The sequence below is a fragment of the Sus scrofa genome, chromosome 6 (assembly GCF_054392235.1).
Source record: "Sus scrofa isolate SSC_HxYL_T2T_F1_AM1 chromosome 6, Sscrofa_HxYL_maternal_Yorkshire_Landrace_v2.0, whole genome shotgun sequence".
NCBI classification, from domain to species: domain Eukaryota; kingdom Metazoa; phylum Chordata; class Mammalia; order Artiodactyla; family Suidae; genus Sus; species Sus scrofa.
Window position 1 is genome coordinate 120,099,693 of NC_139388.1, and position 9,504 is coordinate 120,109,196.

The following is a 9,504-nucleotide window of genomic DNA, read 5'->3' on the forward strand; positions in this document are numbered from 1 at the left end:
AACAATGGAATATTTCTCTGGGCTAAAAGGAAATGAAAAGCCATGGAGGAATCTTTTTTTTTTTTTTTTTTTTGTCTTTTTGCTATTTCTTTGGGCCGCTCCCTCGGCATATGGAGGTTCCCAGGCTAGGGGTCCAATCGGAGCTGTAGCCACTAGCCTACGCCAGAGCCACAGCAACGCGGGATCCGAGCCGCGTCTGCAACCTACACCACAGCTCACGGCAACGCCGGATCGTTAACCCACTGAGCAAGGGCAGGGACCGAACCCGCAACCTCATGGTTCCTAGTCGGATTCGTTAACCACTGCGCCACGACGGGAACTCCCATGGAGGAATCTTAAATGTATATTGCCAGGTGAAAGAAGTCAATCTGAAAAGGCTACATACTGTATTATTCCAAAACTATGAAGACAATAAAAAGATCAGTGGTTGCCAGAGATAGGGAAGGGTGAAGGAATGAACAGGCTGAGCATAGAAGATCTTTAGGGCAGTGAAAATACTCTATAAGATACTGTAATGATTGATAGATGTTATTATGCATTTGCTTATACCCATAGACTATACAATACCAAGAGTAAACCCTCATGGAAACCATGGACTTTGGGTGATAATGATGTGTCATGTAGGTTCATCAACTGTAACAAATGTATCCCTCTGCTGAGGGATGTTGTGTGGGAGCTGAGAGTACATGGGAAAATTGCTGTACCTTCCCTTCAGTTTCTCTGTGAACCTGAAACTCCTTTTAAAAAAACAATTTTAAGGGAGTTCCCTTGTGGCTGAGCAGGTTCAGGATCTGGTGTTGCCAGTGCTATGGCTCTGGTTACAGCTGTGCTGTGAGTTCAGTCCCTGGCCTGGGAACTTCCATATGCCATGAGTTGCAGCCCCCCCCCCACAATAATAATAATAATAATAATAATTTTAAAAGCAAAGCTTTACAAGTAAGGGCCAATATTTAAAAAGTTTAACTCCTGTTGAAAATCAGAAGTTTTATTAAAATAAAGTTGCTTCCCCCAAAATGGAGATCAAATAAAAGGCTTGAACATGGAAAGGATGGGAAAGCCAACCTTGTGTAAAGATATGGATTCTCCCTAAATGTGATCATGAATGCCAAGCTAAAGTGTTACAATCCCTTATTTAAAAATAGTTTAATGGGAGTTCACTTCGTGTCGCAGTGGTTAATGAATCCGACTAGGAACCATGAGGTTGTGGGTTTGATCCTTGACCTTGCTCAGTGGATTAAGGATCCGGCGTTGCCATAAGCTGTGGTGTGGGTTGCAGACACGGCTTGGATCCTGCGTAGCTATTGCTCTGATGTAGGCTGGTGGCTAAGGCTCTGATTCAACCCCTAGCCTAGGAACCTCCGTATGTCACGGGAGCGGCCCAAGAAATGTCAAAAAGACCAAAAAAAAAAGATAGTTTAAGGCTGGACACACAGCAATGAGTATGCTTCCAAGGCATGAGACAGCTCTCTAGCTGTAACATAACATAATCTCCACCAGTTAAGTTTCTAGTGTTGTTCATCTAAGAAGGCATGAAAAATACAGTTATTGTCAGGTTGAGAAAGACAACTCATCTATCTTTAAATAAATGAAGGCTTTCCTTCAGGAAGATGCACAGTAAACAGAGAGCATTTTCTGACTAGTCTGATAAAGCGGGTGAGATGGAGAAGGTCAGCACATGTAAACAAGACCACCTCCCTAGGTGGAAGAAGCAATATTATTGCTTGCACTACACATAACACCCCCTTGCTTACCCAGAGCACAGACAAGTCCCCAGCAAGAATGGACAACCTTTTTTTTTTTTTTTTTTTTTTTTTGTCTTTTTGTCTTTTCGAGGGCCGCACCTGCGGCATATGAAGGTTCCCAGGCTAGGGGTCTCATTGGAGCTGTAACTGCCAGCCTACACCAGAGCCACAGCAATGCCAGATCCAAGCCGCATCTGTGACTTACACCACAGCTCATGGCAACGCCGGATCCTTAACCCTCTGGGCAAGGCCAGGGATCGAACCTACAACCTCATGGTTCCTAGTCAGATTTGTTTCCACTGTGCCATGATGGGAACTCCAGGACTGGACATCTTTACACACACCAGCCTCTCCAGGACAAGAGAGTGCTGGGTAGAGAATGATTGCGCAGAATCTCTCCAAACTCTACAGTGGGTTGAAAGAGCCATCGTGCTAAGACGAAGATCTGAGGTGACTTCGGTTTTAGTCCTTTGCTGTAAGATCTTCCCTAGTCAAATGAAAGGCACTTGGAGGGGTTTTGTTCATAGAAATATTCACAATAACTGGCCAGTATTACTGAGTTATAATTGATTTAGATTCTGGTCCTAATGTAAGTTTTCTTAGAATAAGTTATTTCAATTTTAAAAATCTTCCTATTTTTGCTTAACCCAGAATAATATGCGAAATTGTGAACGGATAATATAAAACAACTCAAATTCTACCTCTCTACATTTTACATACCAGTCATCCCCACACCCCATATATCTTTAAATTTTAAATGGTAGAGTAGTTTTACCAATATGAATTGCATAGCAATTAATAAATTGACATTTATTTTAAACAATCTGGATTGAGTTCCTGACCTTTGCTTGTAAAATAACATTAAAATCTCCCAGAAACCTTTGGCATATACAGCAGTTCTTAAGAACATGCTGGGGAGTTCCCTGGTGTGATTAGGACTTGGTGTTTTTACCACTGCAGCGTGGGGTCAATCCCTGCTCTGGAAACTGAAATCCCACATCAAGCCATTGCTCACTGTGTCCAAAAAAAAAAAAAAAAAATTTAAACATTACAAAAAAAATTCTTAAGAACCATGCTATACAGTGAAGAGGGAATATTAATCCTATGAAGCTTAAGTCTCATTAAAATGTGGTGGGGTGACTTTTCTCCTTTAAGAAAAAGTTACTGGGAAACCCTTCTCCACCGCCACAGAGAAAAGGGGCCGAAACAATAAAAATATTATACATGTAGCAGGAAGAAAACTTGTTATTATAAAGGTCAGGCTGGCAGAAAGTAGTTTCCAGTGTAAACCAATTAAATGAAAACACTGCCACCTCTCCTGCCTGAAGTCAACCAAAAATAACAGGGAGTACAGGAAAAATCTTCACTGATGCTGGAAAATACCTAAAACTCTGAAGGAAGCTGGTTAGGGAGAATGCTGAAAGAGGGTTTCTGCTCAGTGCATTTGCAGCAGAAGTGTCAGGGCTCAGAGTTATCTGAGGCAGTGGGGCCCTGGGGAACAAAATTGTCACAACGTGACAAGAAAAGCGTTCAACCAGCAAAGTACAGACACACCGACCGTTTCTTTAAGAAGCAGGCTGCTGGTGTGGCTTGTAGAGATAAAACCTTGGACAACTTGCAACTCTGAGCTGCCAATTTTTATAAGCTGAAGAGTGGTGAATGCTAAACCAAACATAAGCATGCTGGCAACTTAGACTACATGGAGATTTATGAAAAAGCAATGCACAGTCTGTCTCCTAACCAGGATTAGAGACATAAGAAAGCTTTCATAGGCAGTGTCTAGTCATGCAGCTCCTCCTCAGATGCACTCCCAAGCCCTCTCACTGTTGCTAGACAGGGAGTAGTAACTCTTTTCAAGAGGGGATTAATCAAGAAGAGGCCAACATAAATGGGGCCCTGCTGTATAGCACAGGGAACTCTACCCAATATTCTGCAATAATCTATATGGGAAAAGAATCTGAACAAGAATAAATGTGTATATATATATATATATATATATATATATACATACATATATACATATATATAATTGAATCACTTTGCTGTGCATTAGAAATTATCACAACATTATAAATCAACTATACTTCAGCAAAACTTGAAAAAGAAATGGAAAAAAAAGAAGGGGCCAGCATAAAATATGAGAAAAACAGAAGGAAAAAGACCATGGTGTGAGAAAAAAAAATAAGCTCAAAATGGCTTAAAGACTTAAACCTAAGACAAGACACCATAAAACTCTTAGAAGAGAACGTAGGAAAAAACATTCTCTGACATGAACTGTACAGATGTTTTCTTAGATCAGTCTCCCAAGGCAACAGAAATAAAAGCAAAAGTAAATCACAAATGAGACCTAATCAAACTTACGAGGTTTTGCACAGCAAAAGAAACCATAAAAAAAAAAAAAGACAACTTACAGAATGGGAGAAAATAGTTTAAGTGATGCAACTGACAAGGGATTAATCTCCAAAATATACAATTCATACAACTCAACAACAACAAAAAATAATCCAATAGAAAAATGGGCAGAAGACCTAAACAGACATTTCTCCAAAGAAGACATGCAAATGACCAGTAGGCACATGAAAAAATGCTCAACATCACTAATTATTAGAGAAATGCAAATCAAAACTACAGTGAGATACTGCTCCACACCAGTCAGAATGGCCATCATTTAATAAGTCTACAAATAGCAAGTGCTGCAGAACTTGTGGAGAAAAGGAAATCTTCCTATACTGTTGGTGGGAATGTAAATTGGAACTATGGAAAACAGTATAGATGTTCCTCAGAAAACTAAATATAGAACTACCATATGGATCAGCAATCCCACTCCTGGGCATATACCTGGACAAAACTATAATTCAAAAAGATGCATGCATCTTTATGTTCGTTGCAGCACTATTCACAATAACCAAGACATGGAAACAACCTAAATGACCATTGACAGATGAATGGATTAAGAAGATGTGGTTCAGGAGTTCCCATTGTGTCTTTGTGGGTTAAGAATCCAAGTAGTATCTATGAGGATGTGGGTTTGATCCCTGGCCTCGATCAGTGGGTTAAGGATCTGGTGTTGCTACAAGCTTCAGTGGAGGTCTCAGATGTGGCTTGTATTTGGCATTGCTGTGGCTGTGGTGTAGGCCAGCAGCTGCAGCTCCAATTCTGACCCTAACCTGGGAATTTCCATATGCTGTGGATGTGGCCCTAAAAAAAAATAAAGGTATCCAAGAACACGTGGTACATGTATACAATGGAATACTAGTCAGCCATAAAAAGAATGAAATAACGCCATTTATAGCAACATGGATGCAACTAGATTCTCATACTAAGTGAAATAAGTCAGAAAGACAAATAAGATAATAAGAGAAAGACAAATACCATATGATATCACTTATATGTGGAATCTAAAATATGGCACATGGAGTTCCCGTCATGGCACAGTGGTTAGCAAATCTGACTAGGAACCATGAGGTTGTGGGTTCAGTCCCTGGCCTTGCTCAGAGGGTTAAGGATCCAGCATTGCCATGAGCTGTGGTGTAGGTTGCAGACACAGCTCGAATCCCGCGTTGCTGTGGCTGTGGCATAGGCTAGCATCCACAGCTCCGATTAGACCCTTAACCTGGGAACCTCCATATGCCAAGGGAGCAGCCCTAGAAAAGGCAAAAAGACAAAATAAAGTAAATTAAAATAAAAAATAAAATATGGCACAGATGAACCTATCTACAAAATAGAAACAGACTCAAAGACATAGAGAACAGACTTGTGGTTGCTTAGGGGGAGGGGAGAGGGAGTGGGATGGACTGGGAATTTGTGGTTAGTAGTTGCAAACTTTTACATTTGGAATGGATAAGCAATAAGCTCCTACTGTATAGCATAGGGAATTATATTCTTGGGATTATATCTCTTTGGATAGACCATGATGGAAGATAATATAAGAAAAGGAATATAATTTTAGAAGTCCAGCAGAAGAAAATGCCGTGCACTAAATTTATACCTATACAAATTGCTGCTTAGCATAAAGGCAACACAGAGATACCTTCAAATATGGAAGATGTCAAGAAATGTACTTCCTGTGACCCCTGTCTTGAAAAATCTGCTGTACCAGGAACTTTAGCTATCAGAGAGCTGAATGAACAAATGATGGGGAAGGAATGATGTGACTGTTAAATCAATATAAATGTAGAACAAAGGTTAAACAGTTTTGAAAACTATAGCTACTAGATGTAAACTGTAATAAGTAAACTAAATAAAAGTGGTAGGAGAAAGCAAGGAGAAGATGGCCCGTAATTATGTAAGAATATTCATTCATTTTTCCATCTTTCATAGAGGGAAGAAATGGAATTTGTTTTTGTTTTCTACGACCACACCTGCAGCATATGGAAGTTCCCTGGCCAGGGGTGGAATCAGAGCTTCAGCTGCAGGCCCAGGCCCAGCTATAGCCACACCAGATACAAGCCACATTTGCAATCCACACCCAGATCCTTAACCCACTGAGTGAGAGGCCAGGGATCAAACCCACATCCTCACAGAAACAATGTCAGGTTTTTAATCTGCTAAGGCACAATGGGAACCCCATGGAATTTGTTTAAAGCTGATCTGTAATAAATAATATGCTTTTGTTTCAAGTGCTAATGGGACACATAAAATTGCTCATATTTTAGACTACAAAAATGATCTTTGGTGTCATAAGATGATGGTGCATCCATCAGTCTTGATCTCTGAGTGACCATATGGAGCAGAGTCCCATCTCAACCTACCAAACCACACTGACATGAAGTCTGAACAAGAGATGAACCTTTGTTTTCTTAATCAATTGATATTTCAAGAATTATTTATATTACAACATAACATAGGCTATTACAACTAGTAACTTTGGCTAAAATGAGAACAAAATAGAAATTCAGGATTAGACTCAAATGATGTGGAAATTCAATTTCTAAAAAAGCAGCATTTTTCAAGTCATGGGAAATGGACAAGATTAGTCATTACATGAAGAGACAGCAGAAACTATATCTGCTTAATATTTTACACTAAACATTTACAGAGTTTGTTTTAAACATAAAAATATAAAAAGTAAAATGGTAAAAATACTGGAGGAAAAAAGATAAATCTTTTGACTGTCACAAAATGAAGAATGTCTTTGTAACAATTGTATTAAGAGAAATGATTGAGAAATGTTACAAACAAAATTTAAATTTTCTCATTGGAAATGTTCTATAAGCAAAGTTGAAACATCAATGATAATCTGAAAACAAATATTTGAAATGCATAAAAGAGACAAACCATTAATTTTCTTAGTATATTAAAAAGCACATGTCAATAAGAGATATGAGAAAAGGAAGTTCTTATGGAAAAAAATAGATTTAAGTAAACAGCAAATTGTTATCTTTTGCTCAAAATGTTTAAAATGAGGAGTTCCCACTGTGTTGCAGTGGAAATGAATCCAACTAGGAACCAAGAAGTTGCGTGTTCAATCCCTGGTCTTGCTCAGTGGGTTAAGGATCTGGTGTTGCCATGAGCTGTGGTGTAGGTAGCAGATGAGGCTTGGATCTGGTGTGGCTGTGGTGTAGGCCAGCAGCTACATCTCCGATTATACCCCTAGCCTGGGAACCTCCACATGCTGTGGGTGTGGCCCTAAAAAAAGACAAAAAAATGTTTAAAATGAAAATTAAAATGGCAGCGAGATACCATATTCTACTTACTGGCTTGGCAAAGAATAAACTGTATTGGCAATCCACTATCAGTGGCAATATAAACTAATACAAATCTCTAAGGGGGCAATTGTTAGCATTTTATTAATGTTTTAAATACTTATAGTTTTGTGTACAGTAATTACTAATTTAAAAAATTATCCAGCAGTTCTGCTTACACATATGTGCAAAGATATAAACACAAGGATATGTGTTTGCAGCAATAAACAGAAGATGACTGGAAACAACCTAACTGCCAACAATAAGGGATTGGGTAAATTACATCAATGCAATTGAAAATTATGCATGTAGGGAGTTCCCCTTGTGGCTTGGCAGAAACAAACCTGACTAGGATCCATGAGGATTCAGGCTCAATCCCTGGCTTTGCTCAGTGGATTAAGGATCTGGTGTTGCCATGAGCTGTGGTATAGGTTGCAGACACGGCTCAGAGTCCATTTAGCTCTGGCTGTGGCATAGGCTGGCAACAGTAGCTCTGATTCAGTCCCTAGCCTGGGAGCTTCCATATGCCTCAGGTGAGGCTTGAAAAGGAAAAAGAGAGAGAGAGAGGAGGGAAGGAAGGGAGGGAGAGAGAGAGAAAGACAGACAGAAAGGAAAGGAAAGAAAAAAAGGAAGGAAGAAAAAAAGAAAAGAAAGGAAAGAATTATGCATGTAAAGGCCTAAGATAAATTTCATGTGAGTTGATACAGCCTGACAGCTAAAGCTCCAGAAAACCATGGATATGATGCTCCCATTTACACCTTGAGAATTTCAAGACAGGCAACATTCAGATTGGAAAACTCTGAGGAGTTTTCAAAGGAGATTGATTATAAGTTCTGGATGGGATGTGGAAAAACCTCTAGAAATAGTACTACAAGGCCCAGGAATGACAAATAGGTTTGAAGAGGTGAAGGAAAGGCAGTACCAGAACTGGAAAGAGAGGGTATTTGGAAAGAGCCACTAGGGTCGAGGGGGAACCTTAGGAAGCCAGGCCAAGGGCCCCCTCCCTCCTCTCCCACTTAGATCATCCGGCCTGAAACCAGAGATGAGGGAGTCTGGGGATGAATCCATTACAGAGCTCTGATCAGGAAAGGAAAAGTAGAGAGAGGATCTGATGGGGGAAATGGGAGATGCACAGGGCCCTAGCTTTGGACAAGTGGGGTTATACACATATGTAAGCACCCAAATTCTGGAATGAGGGGGCCTTTGGGGAAAAGAATCATGTAGTGATAGTGCTCTTTGCAGAATGGAATGGAACTTTATGCAGCTATATATACACATATAATTATTTTTAAAATTAGCTGGAGGCAGAATTTAGGGAGAAAACTCTTATTTAGCAAAGCATCTTGGTAGGTCAACTTGGCTGAAGAAAAGGAGGTAAGAAGAGCAAAAAAAGGAAGAAAAAGAATTCAAAACACAAACAACCCCAAAACTTTGTTTTCATAACAAAATAAGAATAATTTGAAGAGGGTGAGAGAACCCAGGAATGGGTAGAAAGGGGGGAGAATTGACAAATGTGAGGAGAGATACAGGGGCCCAGAAATGCTGGGTAGCTGAGACCTGACAAGAAGGAAGACAGGGCTATCACAGGATGGAAGAAGGGGCTCTTGCCCCACAGCTTTGTGTTACCCCAGTCCTTCAGGAAACCAGCTCCGTTCACTGCCTTGGGTTTAGCCATGTGGATAGAGTGGGTGGGAGAGATGAAAGGAAGCAGAGCTAGGAGTTCTTATAGTGGCTCAGCAGTAACAAACTCAACTGGGATCCATGAGGATTGCAGGTTTGATCCCTGGCCTCGCTCAGTAGGTTAAGGATCTGGCGTTGTCATGAGCTGTGGTATAAGTCGCAGACGCAGCTCAGATCCCATGTTGCTGTGGCTGTGGTGTAGGCCAGCAGCTACAGCTCTGATTCAACCTTAGCCTGAGAACCTCCATGTGCCTTGGGTGTGGTCCTAAAAAGCACCAAAAAAAAAAGGTGGGGGGATGGGGAGAGGAGCTATTTCCTATTTGAGCTGCTTTAGGACTGAGTAGTTATAGTTGGACAGACATAAAAAAACAAATTTCATCCTAAACCAGAAATTGGGA